This window comes from Felis catus, chromosome C2, assembly GCF_018350175.1.
Source record: "Felis catus isolate Fca126 chromosome C2, F.catus_Fca126_mat1.0, whole genome shotgun sequence".
Classification (NCBI taxonomy): domain Eukaryota; kingdom Metazoa; phylum Chordata; class Mammalia; order Carnivora; family Felidae; genus Felis; species Felis catus.
In genome coordinates, this window is record NC_058376.1 from 158323434 (window position 1) to 158347371 (window position 23938).

Sequence of the window (23938 nt, forward strand, 5' to 3'; positions counted from 1 at the left end):
TGTGGCCAAGTGACAAGAAATGAAATTGTTCTCATGAAATTTTCATTCCTTTTCTGGCCACAAGCTCTGAGACCCTCTTTTGTGGGTGAAAACAGGAAGTAAAAAAGGTGTCTCCTCTTTTGGAAGGTGATCTCTTTTTAAATGAATTTTTAAATTACTGTGTAATTTATACTTAAAAAAGTACTGATGCTTTAAGTAGTAAAAAAAAGGATTTAAAATGGAATTCAGCTTCCCCTCTTATTGGACCCCACCTCACCCCCTCTGTCATCCCTAAATCCTCTCCCATAGTTCTGCAAATAGAGTATGCTTTGCCTAGCAGGGGTGGAAAGAAAGGATCAGGAAGCCAAGAAGGGGAGTTTGAATTCCATTTGTAATGGGGTGGAGGATCTGTCTATCTTTGGGTCAGGCCATAGCCATGAGGAAGAGATTATGGAAACTATGTTTTTTGTTGAGTACTCAGAACAGGATTTAGCATATAAACTGAGTGCATAGGCACTCAGTTAATAGTTGTTGAATAAATAAACGAATATTCTCTAAACCTAAGCCAGGTTGGTAGGCCTTTTCTCTCGTGACACTTTTTATATTCAGCCTATACCTTAATTATGTTTTTATAGAATCTATGCCTTTTGCTGGCTTCAGCTATCTTGGATAGAAAAGACCAATTCTGGTTTTTATTTTTACATGTCCAAATTGAGATTTCATAGTTTTCCAAGTAATACCAGATTTGTCATTCAAATACTGTATTTCGAGCAATAGTGTATAATGGTTTCCATGGTTTTATATCCTTCTAGTACAACCAACACTTGCTACTGTTAAAAGATAAGTTGTGACTTGGGGCACCTGGGTGGCTCAGTCAGCTAAGCAGCTGACCCTTGATTTTGGCTCAGGTCATGATCTCACAGTTCATGAGTTTGAGCCCCACATATGGCTCTGTACTGATGGTGTGGAGCCTGCTTGAGATTCTCTGCCTCTCTGTCTGTCCCTCCTCTGTGTGCACACTCTCTCTCTATCTTTCAAAATAAATAAACTTAAAAAAAAGATAAATGGAGGCATATTAACATTTTTAAAGAGTTTATATGAGGAAACATTGCTTTGGACTGAGTAGCACCAAATTGGAACTGGCTAGGAGGACTCCATCAACAGGAGCTAAGGACAACACTTTTATAGAAAAGATTGGTAGCAAAGCAAGGACATTATTTGATTGGCTATACCTTAAACAGTTTGCGTTATTTGGGAAAGCCCAGTTGGCTGCTGGTGATTAGTTGTTTTTCTTACCAGAAAAACATTGAGGCATTACAGGAATTGACTCTGACTTAGATTTTGGCTTCCTTATGAGGCTACAAGGCATTAGAGCCACCTCAGTCTAATGGTCTCCTTGTTTGATTTATCAATTCTCACCTTAAGGGTGACCCCAAATCTGGTATTAGTGCCACTCTTGGTCACTGTCAGGTTTTAATTGTTCTTGTCTTATTGTGAGAAACCCATGAAACTTATGATAAGTTATGCTATCAGATTTGTGGAAGGATTGTTTTTGCTCTTTATTTCTTTGTCATTTGTTTATCTTTATCCAAGCACAGTGAGACGATTTGATATATTGCTGATGTCTCCAAACATGTATTTGAGATTCTTGAGAGAATACAGAGCACCATGGAGACTACAGTGATGGCTATGAGGGGGATATTACTAAGAGACTGAAGTATATCCTTTAGCGAGGGCCCCCATGAACCAAGCCAGTTGGTATCAAATAAATTAAAGAATGTACCTACCTACAGAGGTATCAACCTACTTTAGCCTATTTTAGTGGCTTGTTAATTTCTTGTATTTGCTATAGTACCAGAGGTGTTGATCCAAGTACAGTATGAGGTATTTGCTAAAGCAGAGACTCCTCCTTGTTCAGCTAATAAGTAATTTAAAGCAATTTTATTATCTAAAACCATCTTAGCAAGAAACCCTAGGGACTTTTGTTGTGCAACTATGGCCTTGGTGCTAGCTTCAGTGATAGTTGCCAGAATTGAGAAGCATAGTTTCGCCATGCGTTAGCAGAGAAAAAGCAAGTATCAAAAAAGCAAAAGGAATAAAAGATTTCATATTGCTTGGAGATGAAGATCTTGATCACTGATTTTGGGAGCTTCGTCCACCTCAAGATGCCATCTGCTTCCGTTGAGAAACCTCTCTAGTCAATTTTAATCTTAGATCTCTAGCTGGCGTGCAGGTCCAAGAGTCTGCAAGGGACCTTTTAAATTCTTTTCAATGTTTTTTTGTTTGTTTTTTAATTTTTGAGAGACAGAGCACAAGTGGTGGAGGGGCAGAGAGAGGAAGACACAGAATGTGAAGTAGGCTCCAAGCTCCGAGTTGCCAGCACAGAGCCCTGCGCAGGGCTTGAACTTCCCAACCGCGAGATCATGGCCTGAGCCGAAGTCGGACGCTCAACCGACTGAGCCACTCAAGAACCTCAGGGGCCTTTTTAATTAGGAGATGTGGACCCAAGATTCAGGGCCCTGAAATCTGGCTATTGTCTTTGTAGTGAGGAGGACCTGGTATGGTCCCTTTCTATGAGGTTCAAGGGCAGTCTTTCTTCTTAGTGATTCCAAGTCAGAAGAGTAGGAGCGGGGGGCGCCTGGGTGGCTCAGTCGGTGAAGCATCCAGCTTTGGCTCAGGTCATGATCTCATGGTTCATGAGTTTGAGTCCTGCATTGGGCTCGGTGCTGATAGCTCAGAGCCTGGAGCCTGCTTTGGATTCTCCCTCTCTCTGCCCCTCCCCCACTCACACCAGCGCGCGCGCGCTCTCTCTCTCTCTCTCTCTCTCTCTCTCTCTCTCTCTCTCTCAAAATAATAAGTTAACATTTTAACAAATAACAAAAAAAAAAAAAAAGAAGAGTGGGATAAAGTTGGAGAGTCAAAAACAGGTATTTGGGAACCTAGAGAAATTCAAAGTCTAGACCAGTTTACAGGTAGTAGCAAAATCTCAAAGACAATGAACAGGAAAGAATCTGATATTCACAAGGGTGTGTAATAGTTTTTTACAGCAAGATAATTTTTCTATTCACAATTACTCCAATTTTTAGAAAAAATAATCACAGACTAATTTGTTTGCATATTAGTCTAGTATTATTAAACTTGGTTTTATTATTTACACAAGTGCAACAAAAATATGATTGACCAGACTTTTTAAAAGTCTCCTTTGCTAAAACTTCTTACAAGGACTCTTAGATTGGACTTTTAAAAGCCTCTTGAGGATAGGAAGCTAACCCAGTGATTTGCTAGATGTCACGTGAAATACCTATAGATTTGGGTGAATTTTTTATTTCTTGAAGTTTGGAAATAACTTGATATTCCTGGGGCTGCCAGGTATGACCTTTCTTACTCAATTGGTAAGACTGGGAACGCTGTAAGAAAAATTCCAGGAGATTTTTTCGAGGGCCTTTACTGGCTCCATAAAGCCAACCTTAGTTTCTTCTTTTTCCTCTCCTTCTTTTTTCTCCCTCTCCTTCTTTTATTCCTTTCCTCCCCTGCCCCTCCCCCTCCCCTCCTCCTCCTCCTTTAATATTTATTTACTGATTTTGAGAGAGTGAGAGAAGGGGTTCATGGGTGTGCAAGCGGGGGAAGGGCAGAGAGAATCCCAAGGCTGAATCTCGCCCTCCCCTGCCCCTACCCCCCTCCCCCCCCCCCCCCCCCCCCCCCCGCTGCTGTCAGTGTGGGGCCCAGTGCAGGGCTTGATCTCAGGAACCATGAGATCATGACCCGAGCCCAAATCAAAAGTCGGACTCTTAAATGATTGAGCCACGCATGTGCCCCGATAAACTGGTTATATTGAATTCTGTGCACATCATTTTTTTTTCAATGTTTATTTATTTATTTGGGACAGAGAGAGACAGAGCCTGAACGGGGGAGGGGCAGAGAAAGAGGGAGACATAGAATGTGAAGCAGGCTCCAGGCTCCGAGCCATCAGCCCAGAGCCCGACGCGGGGCTCGAACTCATGGACCGCGAGATCGTGACCTGGCTGAAGTCGGACGCTTAACCGACTGCACCACCCAGGCGCCCCTGTGCACATCATTTCAAACTATGACATTCCAGTCAAAGTTGTGGCTATAAAACCAATGTGTCCATTGTGTCCTCTTACAAGGAGAATAGTTTTTTGTTGAATTTATGCAACTCAGTAGAGTCTAAAAAAAAAAAATACTTCGTAAGAGTTTCAAAATTCTGAAGGGATTAGGTAGGTAGGAAAAAAAGGTAAATTAAACCTTTAATTCTGTTTACAAAGTTATAATTTACCAAATTACTGTAGGGTATATATATATATGTAGCTGAAGAGAAAAAAGTGAAAGATCTTAAATCTGGAAGACAAAACATTAAAGAACTAGCAATGTTTCAAACAAAAAAATTATAATCACCTTTATCAGTTATTTTTCTCATATTCAGTCACTTTACATTCATTTGTTTTATCTAACAAATTTTTCTTTTTGGGGGAATTATTGGAGGGTATTATTTCTTTTTCAAAATTTTATTTAAATTCTAGATAGTTAACATATAGTGAAATATTGGTTTCAGGAGAATTTAGTGATTCATCACTTACATATAACCCCCAGTGCTTATCCTAACAAGTGCCCTCCTTAATACCCATCACCCATTTAGCACATCCCCCATCCACCTCCTTCCTTCAGCCCTCAATTTGTTCCCTATCATTAAGATCTCTTACAGTTGGTTTCCCTCTCTTTTCCCCATTCCCATATGTTCATCTATTTTGTTTCTTAAATTCCATATATGAGTGAAATCATATGGTATTTATCTTTCTCTGATTGGCTTATTTCGCTTAGCAGAATACACTCAAGCTCCATTCACGTCACTGCAAATGGAAAGATGTCATTCTTTTTGATGGCTGAGTAATATCCTCTCTCTCTCTCTATTTATATATATATAATATAATATATATATATATTATATTATATATATATATATATGGTATATACCACATCTTCTTTATCCATTCATCAGTCAATGGCCATTTGGGCTCTTTCCACAATTTGGCATTGTTGATAATGCTGCTATAAACATCAGTGTGCATGTAACCCTTTGTACAAAAACCTGTATTTTTGTATCCTGTGGGTAAATACCCAGTAGTGCAATTGCTGGGTCACATGGTGGTTGTATTTTTAACTTTTTGAGGAACCTCCATACTGTGTTCCAGAGTGGCTGCAGCAGTTTGCAGTCCCACCAACAGTGTAAGAAGGTTCCCCTTTCTACATCCTCACCAACATCTGTTGTTTCCTGTATTGTTAAGTTTAGCCATTCTGAAGGTGTGAGGTGGTATCTCATCGTGGTTTTGATTTGTATTTCCCTGATGATGAGTGATGTTGAGCATCTTTTCATGTGTCTGTTAGCCATCTATACATCTTTAGGAAAATGCCTATTCATGTCTTCTGCCCATTTCTTCACTAGATTATTTGTTTTGGGAGCGTTGAGTTTGATAAGTTCTTATAGATTTTGGATACTAACCCTTTTCAGATATACCATGGCATTCTCCCATTCTGTAGGCTGCCTTTTAGTATTGTTGTTTCCTTCACTGTGCAGAAGCTTTTTATCTTGATGAGGTGCCAATAGTTCATGTTTGCTTTTGTTTCCCTTGCCTCTGGAGATGTTTCAAGTAAGAAGTTGCTATGGTTGGGGTCAAAGAGGTTGCTGCTTGTGTTCTCCTCTAGGATTTTGATAGCTTCCTGTCTCAGATTTAAGTCTTTCTTCCATTTTGAATTTATTTTGTGTATAAGAAAGTGGTCCAGTCTCATTCTTCATGTTGCTGTCAGTTTTCCCAACACCATTTGTTGAAGAGAATGTGTTTTTTCCATTGGATATTCTTTCCTGCTCTGTTGAAGATTCACTGACCATATAATTGTGGTTCCACGTCTGGGTTTTCTATTCTGTTCCGTTAATCTATATGTCTGTTTTTCTGTGAGTACCATACTGTCTTTAGGAGTACAGCTTTGTAATATAGCTTGAAGTCTGGAAGTGTGATGCCTCTAGCCTTGCTCTTCTTTTTCAGGATTACTTTAGCTATTCAGGATCTTTTGTGGTTCCATGAAGATTTTAGAATTGCTTGTTCTAGCTCTACAAAAAATGCTAGTGGGATTGCATGAAATGTGTAGATTACTTTGGGTAGTATAGACATTTTAACAATGATTGTTCTTCCAATCCATGACCATGGAATATTTTCCTATTTCTTTGTGTTCTCCTCAATTTCTTTCATTAGTGTCCTATAGTTTTCAGAGTACAGATCTTTCACCTCTTTGGTTAGGTTTATTCCTAGGTATCTTATGGTTTTGGTGCAGTTGTAAATGGGATTGATCCTTTGATTTCTTTTTCTGCTGTGCCATTATTGGTGTATAGAAGTACAACAGATTTCCATAAGTTGATTTTATATCCTTCAACTTTGCTGAATTCATGTATTCTAGAAAATTTTCTGATGGAGTCTTTAGATTTTCCATATAGAGTATCATGTCATCTGTGAATAGTGTAAGTTTGACTTCTTCCTTGCTGATTTGGATGCCATTTTTTCTTTTTGTTGTCTGTGTGCTGAAGCTAAGACTTCCAGTACTATGTTAATGAGTAATGGTAAGAAAAGAGCAATGGGGAGATTGGACATCCCTGTCTTGTTCCTGACTGTAAAGGAAAAGATCTCAATTTTTCCCCACTGAGGATATTAGCCATGGGTCTTTTGTGTACGGTCTTTATGATGCTGAGGTATTTCCATCTATTCCTACTTTGTTGAGGGTTTTTATCCAGAATGGATGCTGTAGAGGCGCCTGGGTGGCTCAGTCAGTTGGGCAGCCGACTACAGCTCAGGTCATGATCTTGTAGTCTGTGAGTTCGAGCCCTGCATGGGGCTCTGTGCTGACAGTTCAGAGCCTGAAGCCTGCTTCTGATTCTGTGTCTCCCTCTCTCTCTGCCCCTTCCCTGCTTGCTGTCTCTGTCTCTCTCAAAAATAATAAATATTAAAAAAAAATTTTTTTAAAGAATGGATGCTTTTGCCCAATGCTTTTCCTGCATCTATTGAGAGAATCATATGGTTCCTATTCTTTTTTAAAAAAAATTGATGTGGTGTATCACATTGATTGATTTGGAAATATTGATCCATCCCTGCTGCCCAGGAATAAATCCTACTTGACCATGGTGGCTAATTCTCTTAATGAGCTGTTGGATTTGATTTGCTAATATCTTGTTGAGAGTTTTTGCATCCATGTTCATCAGGGATATCAGCCTGTAATTCTCCTTTTTAGTGGGATCATTGTCTGGTTTTGGAATCAAGGTAATGCTGACCTTGTAGAATGAGTTTGGAAGATAAAACTGTATGTTAATTGTTCTTCAATTAAAAAAAAAATCCTGGGGGCGCCTGGGTGGCGCAGTCGGTTAAGCGTCCGACTTCAGCCAGGTCACGATCTCGCGGTCCGTGAGTTCGAGCCCCGCGTCGGGCTCTGGGCTGATGGCTCGGAGCCTGGAGCCTGTTTCCGATTCTGTGTCTCCCTCTCTCTCTGCCCCTCCCCTGTTCACGCTCTGTCTCTCTCTGTCCCAAAAATAAATAAATGTCGAAAAAAAAAATTAAAAAAAAAAAAATCCTGGGGTGCCTGGGTGGCTCAGTTGGTTGAGTGTCCAACTCATGGTTTCAGCTCAGATCATGATCTCATGATTCATGAGTTTGAGTCCCACATTGGGCTCTGGCACTGGCAGTGAGGAGCCTGGTTGGGATCCTCTCTCCCTCTCAAAATAAATAAACTTAAAAAATATTCCTAATATTGCAAAAATTAAAATAGAAAATTATCTTAAAAATGTTTTTGACATATGATTTTATTTTTATATTTTTAAGTTTCTTTTAATTCCAGCTAGTTAATATATATATATACACAGTGTTATATTACTTTCAGGTGTACAATATAGTGATTCAACAATTCTATACATTACACAACATGTGTAATGTTTCTTCATCACAAGTGTACTCCTTAAACCCCATCACCTACTTAGCCCACACCCCACCCATTTCCCCTTTGGTAATCATCAGTTTGTCCTCTATATGAGTCTATGAGTCTGTTTCTTGGTTTGTCTCTCTTTACCCTTAACTCATTTTTTTCCCATAAATTCCACATATGAGTGAAATCATATGGCATTTGTCTTTCTCTGTTTTATTTCACTTAGTATTATACTCCCTAGCTCAGTCCATGTTGTTGCAAATGGCAAGATTTCATTCTTTTGTATGGCTGAATACTATTCCATTGTATACATATATACACTTGTTCTTTATCCATTCATGAATCGATGGACACCTGGGCTGTGTCCATATCTTGGCTATTGTAAATAATACTGCTATAATCATAGGGGTGCATGTATCCCTTTGAATTAGTGTTCTTGAACTCTTTATGTAAATACCCAGTAGTGTGATTGCTGTATCATGAAGTAGTTCTAGTTTTAACTTTTTGAGAAACCTCTATACTGCTTTCCAGAGTGGCTGGACTAGTTTGCATTTCCACCAACATTTCAAGAGGGTTCCCCTTTCTCCACATCCACCAACATTTGTTGTTTCTTGTGTTACCGATTTTAGTCATTCTGACAGGTGTGAGGTCATATTCCATTGTAGTTTTGATCTGTATTGCCCTGATAGTAAGTGATGATGAGCATCTTTTCATGTCTGTTGGCTATCTGTATGTCTTCTTTGGAGAAATGTCTGTTCATGTCTTTTCCCCATTTGTAATTGGATTCATTGTTTTTTGACTGTTGAATTTTAGAAGTTCTTAATATATTCTGGATACTAGTCCTTAATCAGACATGTCATTTGCAAATATCTTCTCCCATTCTATAGGATGTTTTTTGTTTTATTGTTTTCTTTGCTGTGCAGATTTTATCTTGATGTAGCCCCGTAGTTTATTTTTGCTTTTGATTCTCTTGCCTCAGGAGACGTATCTAGTAGGTAGTTGGTATAGCCAATGTCAAAGAGGCTACTGCCTAGGTTCTCTTTTAGGATTTTCATGGTTTCAGGCCTCACATTTAGGTCTTTCATCCATTTGAATTTATTTTTATGTATGGTGTAAGAAAGTGGCCTAATTTCATTATTTTGTATGTTGCTGAACAGTTTTCCCAACACATTTTGTTGAAGAGACTGTGTTTTTCCCATTGGATATTCTTTTCTGCTGTGTTGAAGATTCACCATATAATTGTGGGTTTATTTCTGGATTTTCTATTCTGCTCCATTGAACTATGTGCCTATTTTTCACTGGTACAATATTGTTTGGTTTACTATAGCTTTGTAATAAAACTTGAAATCTAGAATTGTGATGCCTCCAGCTTTGGTTTTCTTTTTCAACACTGCTTCAGCTACTCAGAGTCTTTTGTGGTTTCATATAAATTTGGGGGGTTTTGTTCTAGCTCTCTGATTTGATAGGGATTGCATTAAATGTATACATTGCTTTGGTAGTATAAACAATTTAACAAGATTTGCTCTTCCAATCCATGAGCATGGAACGTCTTTCCATTTCTTCATGCCACCTTGAATTTCTTTCATCAGTGTTTTATTGTTTTCAGAGTAAAAATCTTTTACCTCTTTGGTTAGGTTCATTTCTTATGGTTTTTAGTGCAATTATAAATGGGCTTGATTTCTCAATTTCTTTTCTGCTGCTTCATTATTGTATGGAAATGCAACAGATTTCTGTACAATGATTTTGTATCCTTCCAACTTTACTGAATTCATGTATCTAATGAATTGTATTCTAACAATTATTTTGGTGAAGTCTTTTGGATTTTCTATATAGTGCATCATGTCATGCAAATAGTGAAAGCTTGACTTCTTCCTTGCCAATCTGGATGCCTTTTATTTGTGTTGTCTGATTGTGGCTAGGACTTCCAGTAATATATTAAATAACAGTGGTGAGAGTGGACATTCTGTCTTGTTACTGACCATAGAGGAAAAGTTCTGTTTTTCCTCATTGAAGATGACACTAGCTGTGGGTTTTTCATAGATGGCCTTTATTATGTTGAGGTATGTTCCCTCTAAACATACTTTGTTGAGACTTTTCATCATGAATGGATGGTATACTTTGTCAAATGCCTTTTCTATGTCTGTTAAAGTGATCATATGGTTCTTGTCTTTTCTGTTATTGATGCATCATGTTGACTGATTTGCAAATATTGAATCACCCTTGCAATCCAGGAATAAGTCCCAATTCATTGTGAATTTTTTTTAAAGGTATTGTTGAATTCAGTTCGGTAGTATTATACTGAGATCTGTATTCATCAGGGATATTGGCCTATCATTCGCTTTTTTAGTTTTGGTGTCAGGGTAATGCTGGCCTCATAGAATAAATTTTGAAGCCTTCCTTCCTTTTCTACTTTTTGGAATAGTTTAAGAAGAATAGGTATTTACTCTTCATTAAATGTTAGAATTTGCCTGTAACACCATCTGGCCCTGGACTTTAACTTGTTAGGAGTTTTTTGATTACCGATTCAACTTCTTTGCTGGTTATCAGTGTGTTTAAAGTCTCTTTCTGTTTCAGTTTTAGTAGTTTATATTTTCTAGGAATTTATCCATTTCTTGCAGGTCGTCAAATTTGTTGCCATAAAGGCTTTTTTTTTTTTTGGCATACACTTTTTAATAATATTCTATTATGATTGTATTTCTGCAGTATTGGTTATTTCTCTTCTCTCATTTGTGATTTTACTTTTTTGAGTCCTTTTTCTTTTGTTTTTTCTTGATAAATCTGGCTAAAGGTTTATCAATTTTATTGGTTTTTGCAAAGAACCAGCTCCTGGTATCATTGATCTGTTGTCTCTTTAGTTTCTTTATCATTTATTTCTGCTCTCATCTTTATTATTTCCTTTCTTCTGCTGGTTTCAGGTTTTGTTTGTTGTTCTTTTTGTAGCTCCTGAGGGGCATTATGTTGTTTGAGATTTTTCTTGTTTCTTGGAACCAGGCCTGTATTGCTATAGACTTCTCTCTTGGAACCACATTTGCTGCATCCCAAAGGTTTTGAACCATTGTTTTCATTTTCATTTGTTACCGTGTACTCTCTTATTTCCTGGTTGACCTATTGTTTAGTAGCATGACATTTAACTGCCATGTATTGGTGGTCTTTCCAGAGTTTTTCTTACAGATGACTTCTGGTTTCATAGTGTCGTAGTCAGAAAAGATGCATGGTATGCAAGGCTGTGATCTACTTGAATTTACTGAGGCTGGTTTTGTGGGCTAATGTGATCTATTCTAGAGAATGTTTCATGTGCACTTGGAAAGAATGTGTATTCTGCTATTTTAAGATAGAATGTCCTGAATAGATCTGTTAAATCCATCTGGTCTAGTGTGTCATTTGATAAGGGAACTATCAATTAGTTCCCTTATGTTTGTTTTAACTGTTATATATATTTTGGTGCTACCATGTTGGGTGCATACAACAAATTGTTGTACCTTCTTGTTGGATCGCTCCCTTTATGATTATATACTGTCATTCTTTGTCTCTTATTAGTCTTTGTTTTAAAATCTAGATTGTCCAATATAAGTATTAGCACTCAGATTTCTTTTGACATCCATTTGTATGACAGACGGTTCTCTATCCCCTCACTTTCAATCTGCAGTTGTCTTTAGTTCTAAAATAAGTCTCAGGAGTTAAGATGGTGGAGAAGTAGGGGGACCCTAGGCTTTCCTCATCCCTCAAACACAGGTGCATTGAGGTCAAATGACTTGGAATACCCAGGAAGTCAATTTAAGAACTGGCATAAGGATCTCCACAGTTGTTAGGACACAGCGTGGCAAGTGTGAGGTGTGTGGAAGTGAATTGAGGGGAGAGAAAAACAGTGGTGCTGCGGAGGGGAGGGAACCCTTTCTATAGGGAGAGAAAGAGATAAAGGTTGAGAGAGTGAGGCGTTTTGCACAAGATGAAAACCTCTCCAGACCATGGAGTAGGGAGTGAGGGGTACTGAGTGTTGTGCACTATTTGCAAACAGCATGTGCAGCTCAAATTCTGAGATTTTGAAAGTGCAAGACTTTCTCTAGGTTGGAAATGTGGTGTGCACTCCTGGGAAGGAGGGAACTGGCCCTGGAGTGCATAGAGTGGTGGGTTGCACTGGTAGAGAACATTCCCCTTGGAGTACATTTGGAAAAGGTTATACTGCCTCTCCGAGGACAAAAGACCCTGCAGGGATCAGCAAGAGGCCCCTCATTGGCAGAGGACAGAGGCTCACACAGAGGGCAGATAACCTGGTTGCTGCTTTTCGGGGGGGCTACACCATATGTTCTGCACAGTGCACAGGCATGGGACTGTTCTTCTGTGACAAAGGACATGAGACAAAGCACAGAGAAGGGTGGCAGTCTGTGTGGTGCTGGGTCCTTTAAGATTTGAAGTTTTGAATCCCAGCTGCACATTAAACATAAAATGCAGGGGCGCCTGGGTGGCGCAGTCGGTTAAGCGTCCGACTTCAGCCAGGTCACGATCTCACGGTCCGTGAGTTCGAGCCCCACGTCAGGCTCTGGGCTGATGGCTCAGAGCCTGGAGGCTGTTTCCGATTCTGTGTCTCCCTCTCTCTCTGCCCCTCCCCCCGTTCATGCTCTGTCTCTCTCTGTCCCAAAAATAAATAAACGTTGAAAAAAAAAATTTTTTAAAATAAACATAAAATGCAGAAGTGCTGTGGTGCAGAGCCTGACTGCCCTCTTTATTATGTGAGGGCTTACTGAACAGTAGGGGGTTTAAGAACCCCTGTCCTGGGACAAGAGTAGGGTGGCACAATTTTCCCACTCACACCCAATACAGTGGGACTTCAGAGAGCAGCACAGCAGCCCCAGTGGAGGCAGGACACCCTTATACCAAACCCCACCTCACTGTGCCTGGCAACTGCATATTCGCTGGGGCAGGTCTCACTCTGAATCAGTGTAGCATGTCTCTCCTCCAGAACACCACCACAGGCAGTACCCTGTATGAACCAAATCTACTATCATAGAGTGCTTCAAAGCGTCACCTGCAGTTCTGGAGGAAATAGGAAGGCTTACTTTTTTTCCTTCTTTTGTTTATTTTTTTGGAATCAATCTTACAGCTTTTTGTTAGTTTTAGTTTGGTTTTATCATTTCCTTTTCCCTTTTTTTGGATCAGCCTTCTTTTTTTTCTTTTTCTCCCCCTCCCTCCCCCATTATTTTTCTTTGGAATCAGGTGTATAGCTTTTTGATTGTCTGTTTGTTTCTTTTTCATTTCTTCTTTTTTTCCCTTTTTTGGGGGTGTGTGATTACCCCCCCCCCCCCGCCAGGCTTATTTTAACAAACAAATCAAAGCATGCCTAGTTTATTCCATCACTGCAAGCAAGGAGGAGCTCTGCAGAGGACTGAGCAGTGGGAAAGAGCAGCCAAAAAGCAACACTAGAGTGCACACAACATACACCAGAAACAATTCCTGAAGTGCCAAGTCCTGGACAATGTATGACCCCTTTTTAATACAGCAGTACTGTCAGGTGCAGGAAACAGGACAAGATTTCCAACATGCAAAAGACAGAGACTTAGCCAAAATGACAAGATGAAGGAATTCTCCCCAAAAGAAAGGTTAAGAAGAAATCACAGCCAGTGACTTCTTAAACCAGATATAAGCAGGGGCGCCTGGGTGGCTCAGTTGGTTAAGTGTCTGACTTTGGCTCAGGTCATATCTTGTGGTTTGTGAGTTTGAGCCCCATGTCGGGTTATGTGCTGACAGCTCAGAACCTGGAGCCTGCTTCAGATTCTGCGTCTCCCTCTCTTCTTTGCCCTTCCCCTGCTCATGCTCTTTCTCTTAAAAATAAATAAACATTAAAAAAATAATAATAAATAAAACATATATAAGCAATATGTCTGAACAAGAACTCAGAACAAAAGTCATAGTACCACTAGCTGGGCTTGAAAAAAAAATGCCTAGTCAGGCTGAAATAAAAATGCTATAACTGAGATGCAAAACTGAGTGGATACAGACACAAGGATTAAAGGAGCAGAGGAGAATAGGTGATATAGAAGATAAAATTATGGGAAAAAATGAAGCTGGAAAGAAGAGGAAAGAAAAGTATTAGGTCATGGAGGTAAACTTAGGCAACTCAGCTATTCCATAAAGTGAAATAATATCCATATCATATGAGTCTCAGAAGAAAAAGAGTGGGGAAAAAAGGGGCAAAAGGTTTATCTGAACAAATTATAGCTGAGAACTTCCCTAATCTGGGGAAGGAAACAGGCATTCAAGTCCAAGAGGCAAAAAGAACTCCCCTCAAAATCAAAAAAAAGTCAGCAACACAACATATCATAGTGAAAACTTGCAAAATACAAAGATAAAGAGAGAATTCTGAAAGCAGCTAGGGACAAAAGGTTCTTAACCACAAGGGTAGATACATAAGGTCAGCAGTACACCTGTCCATTGAAAACTGGCAGGCAAGACGGTTGGCAGGGAATATTCAACGTGGTGAATGGGAAAAATATGCAGCCAAGAATTCTTTATCCAGCAAGTTTGTCATTCAGAATAGAAGCAGAAATAAAGAGTTTCTGAGACAAAACTAAAGGAGTTCGTGACCTAACTAACCCAGTGTGCAAGAAATTTTAAGGGGGACTCTTTGAGTGGAGGAAAAAAAAAAAAGATCAAAAGCAATAAAGACTGGAAGAACCAAAGAATATCACTAGAAACACTACAAGGAATACAATGGCACTAAATTCATATCTTTTACGAATCACTCTGAATGTAAATGTACTAAATGCTCCAATCAAAAGACACGGGGTATCAGATTAGATTAAAAAACAAAATCCATCTACATGCTGCTTACATGAGACTCATTTTAGACCTAAAGACACCTGCAGATTGAAAGTGATGGGATGGAGAAGCACCCATGTTGTGAACAGATATCAAAAGAAAGCTAGAGTAGCCCGACTTATATCAGACAAACTAGATTTTAAAGACTGTAACAAGAGATGAAGAAGGGCATTATAATCATAACTAAGGGGTCTACACCATCAAGAATAGCTAATGATAATAAATATTGATGCCCCAACATGGGGGTACCCAAATATATAAATCAGTTAGTAACAAATATAAAGAAACTCATTGATAATAATACAGTAATAGTAGGGGACTCTAACACCCACTTACAACAATGGATAGTTCACCTAAGCAGAAAATCAACAAGGAAACAATGGGTTTGAATGACACACTGGACCAGATGGACTTAACAGATATATTCAGAACATTTCATCCTAAAGCAGTGACTTATACATTCTTTTCCAGGGCCCATGGAACATTTTTAATAAAAGGTGAAAGACTTATTTGATCTGAAGAGAAACCAGCGTATTGGAACATTTTTAAGATTATATCACATACTGAGTTACACATCAGCCCTCAACAAGTATAAAAAGATTGAGACCATACCATGCATATTTTTGGATCATAACACTATGAAATGTGAAGTCAGTCACAAAAAAAGATTTGGAAAGCCCTCAAATACATGGAGGTTAAAGAAAATCCTACTAAAGAATGAATGGGTTAATCAGGAAATTAAAGAAGAAGTAAAAAAACAAAAAAACAAAAAAAAACACATGGAAGCAAATGAAATTGAAAACATGACAGCCCAAATCCTTTGGAATGCAGCAAAGTCAGTGCTAAGAGGGAACTATATTGCCATTCAGGCTTACCAAGCTTCTTGAAGCTAGAAAGGTCCTAAATACACAATCCAACCTTACACCTAAAGGAGCTAGAAAAGGAACAGCAAATAAAGCCTGAAGTACAAAACATTGTAAGAGAATGCTATGAAAAATTATATGTAACAAACTGGGCAATCTGGAAGAAATAGACAAATTCCTATAAACTCACAAACTATCAAAACTGAAACAGAAGAAACAGAAATTCTGAGCAGACCCAAAACCCGCAAAGAAATTGAATCAGTGATCAAATATTTCCCAATAAACAAGAGTCCTGGGCCACATGGCCCAATTCTACCAAACATTAAAAAAAATTTTTTTTCAACGTTTATTTATTTTTGGGACAGAGAGAGACAGAGCATGAACGGGGGAAGGGCAGAGAGAGAGGGAGACACAGAATCGGAAACAGGCTCCAGGCTCTGAGCCATCAGCCCAGAGCCTGACGCGGGGCTCGAACTCACGGACCGCGAGATCGTGACCTGGCTGAAGTCAGACGCTTAACCGACTGCGCCACCCAGGCGCCCCTCTACCAAACATTTAAAGAAGAGTTAATACCTATTCTTCTCAAATTGTTCCAAAAAAGTAGATGTAAGGAAAACTTCCAAACTCATTCCACAAAGCCAGCATTACCTTGATTCCCCAACCAGACAAAGACCCCACTAAAAAGGAGAGTTATAGGCTAATAACCCTGATGAATCCAGATGCAAACATTCTCAACAAGGTACTAGCAAACTGAATTCAACAGTACATTAAAAGGATAATTCTTTTAATTCTTATCAAGTAGGATTTATTCTTGGGCTGCAGGGATGGTTCAATATTTCCAAATCAATCAATGTGATATACCACATTAATAAAAGAAAGGATAAGAACCATACAATCCTATCAATAGATGTAGAAAAATCATTTGACAAAAGACAGCATCCATTCTTAATAAAAACCCTCAACAATGTAGGGATAGATGTAACATACCTCAACATGATAATGGGCATATACAAAAGACTCACAGCTAATTGCATTCTCAATGGGGAAAAACTGAGAGCCTTTCCCCTACAGTAGGGAACAAGACAGGGATGTCCACTCTCACCACTGTTATTTTACATACTACTGGAAGTCTTAGCCTCAGCAATCGGACAACAAAAAGAAATAAAGGAACAAATAATAAACAAATCAGCAAGGAAGAGATCAAACTTTCACTATTTGCAGATAACATGATATTCTATGTAGTATCCAAAAAATTGCTAGAATACATGAATTCAGCAAAGCTGTAGGATATAAAATCAATGTGCAGAAATCCATTGCATTTCTATACACAAATAACAAAGCAGCAGAAAAAGAAATTAAGTAATCAATCCCATTTGCAATTGCACCTAAAACAATAAGGCACCTAGGAATAAACTAAATAATCAGGTAAAAGGTCTGTACTCTGAAAACTATAGAACACATATGAAGGAAATTGAAGAGGACACAAATAAATGGACAAGCATTTCATGCCTATGTACTGGAAGAGCAAACATTGTTAAAACGCCTATGCTACCAAAAGCAATCTACACATTTCATGCAATTTCTATGAAAATACCACCAGAATCTTTGGCAGAACTAGAACAAATGATTCTAAAATTTGTATGGAACCTTGAAAGAGCCAAATAGCCAAAGCAATCCTGAAAAAGAAAAACAAAACTGGAGGCATCACAATTCTGGATTTCAAGCAATATTACAAAGTTGTAGTAATCAAGACGGTATAGTATTGGCACAAAAACAGACACATAGATCAATGGAACAGAACAGAAAACCCAGACGTGGACCCGCAACTATATGGTCAACTAATCAAAACTGGAAAGAATATCCAATGAAAAAAAAGACAGTCTCTTTAACAAATGGTGTTGAGAAAACTGGATGGCAAAATGTGGAAGAATGAAACTGGACCACTTTCTTATATCATACATCAAAATAAATTCAAAATGGATGAAAGACTTAAATGTGAGACAGAAAACCATCAAAATCCTTGAGAAGGACAAGCAGCAACCTCTTTGAGCTCATCCATAGCAATTTCTTATCAGACACATCACCAAAGCCAAGAGAAACAAAAGCAAACATGAACTATTGGCACCTCATCAAGATAAAAAAAAACCTTCTGCACAGCAAAGAAAAATCAACAAAATTAAAAGGCCATCTACAGAATGCAAGAAGACATCTGCAAGTGACATATTTGATACAGGGCCATTATCCAAAATCTATAAAGAACTTATCAAACTCAACACCCAAAAACCCAACAACCCAGTTAAGCAATGAACAGAAGACATGTATGGACACTTTTCCAAAGAAGAAATCCAGATAGCTCAACATCACTCATCATCAGGGAAATTCAAATCAAAACCATGAGTTACCACCTCATACCTGTCAGAATGGCTAAAATTCACAACACAAGAAACAAAACTATTACCCAAAGAATACAATATGGATTTGAAGCAGTATACGCACCCCAATGTTTATAGCAGCACTATCACCAATAGCCAAACTATTGAGAGAGCCCAAATGTCCATCCACTGATGAGTGGATAAAGATGTGGCGCGCATACACACACACACACACACACACACACACACACACACACACACACACACACAAAGTCGGACACTTAACTGACTGAGCCACCCAGGCACCCCAGGAAACTCTTAAAGATAGAGAACAAGGAGTGCCTGGGTGGTTCAGTTGATTAAGCTTCTGACTTTGGCTCAGGTCATTATCTCACAGTTCATGAGTTCAAGTCCTGCATCAGGCTCTCTGCTGTCAGCACAGAGCTCACTTGGAATCCTCTGTCCCCCTCTCTTTCTGCTCCTCCACCCCCCTCATTCTCTCTCTCTCTCTCAAAATAAATAAAATTTTAAAAAATAAGGAAACTGAAATCTCCATTAAAAAAAGAGAGAGAACAAAATGAGGGTTGATGGAGGGAAGTCGGTGGGTAATGGACTAGATAGGTGATAGGTATTAAAGGGGCACTTGTTGGGATGAGCACTAGGTGTTGAATATAAGTGATGAATCATTAAATTCTACTCCTGAAACCAATATTGCACTGTATCTTAACTAAAATTTAAATAAATAAAATGAGTCTCTTGTAGGCAGCATATAGATAGGTGTTTTTTTTTAATCCATTCTGTCACATCTTTTGATTGTAATGTTTTGTCCATTTATATTCAAATTTATTATTGATAAGTATATCTTGCCATTTTATTACTTGTTTTCTGGCTGTTTCTGAAGATTTTCTCTGATTATCTCTTTCATGTTTTGCTGATTTTATTCAGTAATATATTTGAACTTCTTTCTCTTTATTCTCTGCATATATATTAGTGGCTTTTCATATATCATTACCATTAGGTTTGTACATAATCTCTTCTGCATTTAATAATCTATATTTAGTTGATGATTGTTTAAGTTTGAACCCATTTTTTTCTCCTCTCCTCTCCACGTTGTAAGTACATGTTGTTATATTTTATATCCTTTTCTTTATGAGTTCCTTGACTGATATTTTACAGAAGTATTCATTTTTACTGCATTTGTTTTTTACCTCTATACTGTCACATTTGGTCTCTCCTTTCCATTCGAGTCTCTCTTAATAATTCCTGTCAGCCTTATGGGTTTTCCCTTCTGTTGTCTTGCTGCTTTTATCATTTTTTTTCTGTATTACTGTATTTTGTAAAGTTAATTATAACATGTTTTAGTCTTCTTTTGTTGATTCTGTTAGGCATTCTTTGTGTGTCCTGGTCTGGATATCTGTTTTCTTCCCCAGATTAGGGATTTTTTCAGCTATCATTTCTTCAAATAAGCTTTCTGTGACACTTTGTTCTTCTGGGATTCCTATAATATGAATGTTATTGCACTTGATGGAGTCAGAGTTCTCTATTCTTGTTTTGCATAATTCTTTTCTCTCTTTTGTTCAGCATGATTCCTGTCCATTACTCTGTTGTCCAGGTCACTAATTTGTTCCTCTGCTTCTTTCATCCTGTTGTTCATTCTATCAAGTGTGTTTCTCATTTCACTTATTATGCCCTTATCTCTACTGTTTTTCCTTATTCCTATCTTAATGGTCTCACTCATGTCTTCCACTCTTTTCTCAAGTCCAATGAGTATCCTTACAATCACTTTTTAAAATTTTCTATTAGACATGTTATTTATATCTGTTTTGCCTGGATCTCTGGTTTTGGTCTTGTCCTGTTCTTTCATTTGGCATAAATTTCTCTGTCTCTTCAATTTGTCTGCCGCTCTGTGTGTTTCTCTGTGTTAAGTCAACTGTATCTTCTGTTCTTGAGAGTAGTGACCTTATGAAAAAGAGTTCCCAGAGTGCCCTGGAGTGCAGTCTCCCCTGTTCACCAGAACCTGGCACTTCAGGAGAATATCCTATGTGTGTTGCTTATGCTCTGCTGCTGTGTCTAAATCACTTTTCCTTTCAGTGCAGTTGTCTGCACTGACTCTCTGCCTGTTGTGGGGTGTGCTTGCTGTGGGATTAATGGTACTCAGGCAGGTGAACTCAGTGGGGGTGGGAGGTGTGCCTGCTGGGAACCTTGGGAGGGGGGCAATGGTGTTAGCAAAATTTGCGGTAGGCCACTAGTCCTATGCAGGATCCCCTGAAGCACTGCTGTGGCTAGGGATGCACAGCTGGGTGCGATGTGGCAGCTGGGCCTGGCACAGTGTCTGGGCTAGGCTAGAACCGTGTACCTGGTGGCTGGGCAAGGTAGGCAACTGCAGCAGGGGTATGCAACTGGGTGTGGTATAAAATGGTGTCTGGTGGTGCCTGGCCTGGGGGCACATGGCCAGTCACACAGGCACAGCACACAATTGTGGCCAGCGTGCAGCTGGGTGAGACACATGAGGGTGGCTGGGGCACACAGCTGGGCAAAGCATGGCAGGTATGTGTGACGTGTGGTGGCAGCTGTGTACCTAGCAGCTGGGCACCCACACAATTTAACAAAATTTTCCCGGGGCCCAGTGCACTGCTAACAGGTTAGGTAGCAAGTGGCTATGCTACTCTGCCTCCCCACGTATTTCTGTGCTTCTACTGGGGGGTGTGGGAAGAAAATGGGACTGCCAACTCTGTTTTCAAACTTGAAAACTCTGTTTTCAAGGTCCCCCAACAGACTCCAAAATCAGTATGAACAGATTCGTCTCCTGTTTGCTCATGGTGTTGCACAAACTGCCGTTTTTATGTCCCTTTCCATGCAGGCAACTAAGGGCAGCAACCCAGCTATCACTTGCTCTCCTGGCTTGCCTAGTGCTTCATCAGCTGACCTCCAAAGCTCCACGTTCCCAGACTCACTGGTTTTAAAAACTCACAGAATTCAGCCCATCTAATTTAGATTTAGAATTCAGCCCAATCTAATCTAAAACCAAATGCTATGGGGATGTCTTCCCCATGTGAGTTCCCTGGTTAAAGGGCCAGTTCCTCATCCTTTTTGTGTGTGCAGCTCCCTCCCTCCTGCAGGCAGACTCTTTCTGCCTTTCTGACCATTCTAACCTTTCAGATGCAACTTCTCTATATTTACTCATGGAGTTTGTTCTGACAGTCTTTGGATCACTCTCTGGTTTACTGACTTGGATGTGGATGGTATCTAGCTCAGAATGCGGGACGTGGTGAGTTCAGGGTCTTCCTACTCTGCCATCTTCCCAAGCTCCCTAATTACTGTATCAATATCATATGATGATGGCCCAATTATGTCTTTGCCTGTTTATGTTTCAGAAATTATGTAGGCAGATAGATATGATTCAGTTATCATTACTAGATATCCTCCTATCTTCCTAGATTTACTTCAATTTGCTAATTCTTTCCACCTTAAGGCACCAGTACTACCCAGACCCTCTTAACAAACTCCTCTCAAGAATTCCAACAGCCTACAATGTTCTGGTGGCCCTAGTCATACCCATTCCCCCAGACCTTCACAGAGGAGCTGAGGTGGGGAACCCTGGAACATGCCAAGCACCTTCCCTGGCTTTCATTAGTAGAGATATACCCATTTTTATAAAATTCTAAAAAGGTAAACAAATCTACAGTAACAAAAAGCAGATCAGTAGTTACCTGGGGCTTCAGCCAGAATAGGAATGGGCTATAGGAGGTCTCTTTTGGGGACGATGCAAATATTCTGTATTTCAATTGTGGAGATGAATTCCTGCGTGGAGTTTCCTATCAAAACTCACTCAATGGTATACTTTAAATAGATGTAGTTTGTACACCTATTTTATGACTCAATAAATGTGATTTTTAGAATGCAAAAAAAAAAACCCTGAAAAATAGAAAACTTACCAACCAACCTAATAAAAACTCTAAGTATTGTAATTATTACAGTGGGTACGATTATTATAGTGTCAAGTACCATTTTAAGTGTCTTACACTTATGAACTAATTTTGTCCTCACAACCTTATGAGGCAGCTCCCTTTTATAGATCAAAGAACTGAGATACAAAGAAGCTAAGTAACTTGCCCAGGGCCACACACCTAAGAAACTGGTGGAGCCAAGACTTGAACAAGGGTGCAAGGTACAAAGTCTGTGCTCTTAACCACTATACTGTATTACTTCTTCTAAAAACAATGGGAAAAAACTTCCTAAACACAAGAATATTTAGCAGCAACCAACAAGAGTGAACACTGTATGCAATTTCAAAATGCCAAAACATTTCCCCTGAAAGTTACAAACAAGACATGGAATGTCCGTTGACTACTATTTAAAAATTTTGGGGGGGGGGGGCACCTGGGTGGCTCAGTAGGTTAAGCATCCAACTTCATCTCAGGTCATGATCTTGCAATTCAGGAGTTCAGGCCTCACGTCAGGCTCTGTACTCACAGCTTGGAGCCTGGAGCCTGCTTCAGATTCTGTGTCTTCCTCTCGCTCTGCCTCTCCCTTGCTCACACTCTGTCTCTCTTTCTCTTTCAAAAATAAATAAACATGAAAAAACTTTTTATTTTTAAAATTTTTGCTAACACACAACTTAAGTGACATACAGATTGGAAATTAAGAGAACACTAACCATTATTTATTGTATACTTACAAAAGCTAGGAAATGAAACAAAAAAACTATTAAAACTAAAAATAATTTAGCAAAGCAATTGGATCCAAATAACATTTTTAAAACTCAGTAATTTTTTTAATACTAGCAATACCAAAAGAAATTGAGGTATGGCTTTCATATATAGCCCATCTTCCTCCATGCAAGAGCCTGAGTACTTTTCCAGGAGGTAAGGACATTCATTCCTACTGAACACCTATACCAGATTGGTAGTGGGGAGTAATATGAATAGTGCTGGATTTCCCCCTCCAGAGAGACTCAGGATGGTAACAAGATGAGCACACAACAAACAGTTACAGCATCCAATAGGCAGGGTTTTTCACTGAAGACATGACCAGTAATGTGCAAATCACAGAGGAAGGATGGGCCCATGTGCTATTACAGAGTCAGGTTCCTTCCCAGCATCTGGGCACTCCTAAGATAAAACACTTTTAAGAAAGTCCTATCTGCAGATTTTATAAAGGAAAATGGAAATAAACACCACAAAGACATCTTAAAACAAAAATCTAATTTAAAAGTTACAGATGGGAAATTTCTAATTGTGTCTTTGGTTCAGCAGTTTTTATATATCTCTCCAATAAATATTCTTTTGACTTTTCTCTGAGATGCCTCCCCCCAAATGACATGTATTTTGTATTTTCTTGAGACTCAATTCTCTTTCCTTTCTTCTCCATTGTCTGACAGAAATCACAGCTCACAAAAATCTCTCCCCTCCAGGCTACCTATCTAATATTGCCCTTCTAACCTCCTCCTCCTATATCACATTATTAATCCTACTGCCCTAAGGGGAAAGGATTGGACACCAGAGGCAACAGCTCCCCAGCACTGGGGCCTTCCTGTGAGACTGGGAGAAGGTGTTCAAGCTAATGTCTCATATATGACTGTAGGACTCTAAAAAGACTTACTGTTTCTTATCCTTATAAGGAATTAAAGATGACCCAGAAGATAATTACAATAGTTAAGTGTACTCCTCTCACCTTGAAATTAGATGGCAGTTGCAGGTAGAGAGAACTACCTGATAGGGATATCAGAGTCACTGTGAATTCCAATCACAGAAAACAGGGAAAAGTATGTTATCAGGGGAACATGAGTGCTGACTCCAACACCTGGACAACACGTATACACAAGCACACACAGGATGCTCTAGCACAAATCAATAGCTCTTTGAGGCTGAGGTAATAGCAGGAAGACTTCCAGAGGTATACTCAGAAAATATGAATGAGGCTTTTGTATGTGGTATC

The 23938-nt window shown here is 39.1% G+C and overlaps 1 protein-coding gene across 1 annotated transcript in view; it reads right to left on the bottom strand.

Annotated features, from left to right (window-relative positions):
- The window catches only part of ZNF445 (zinc finger protein 445), an 84127-nt gene that overhangs the window by 49160 nt on the left and 11029 nt on the right, over window positions 1–23938 (bottom strand). The gene's annotated exons all lie outside the window — the stretch shown is intronic.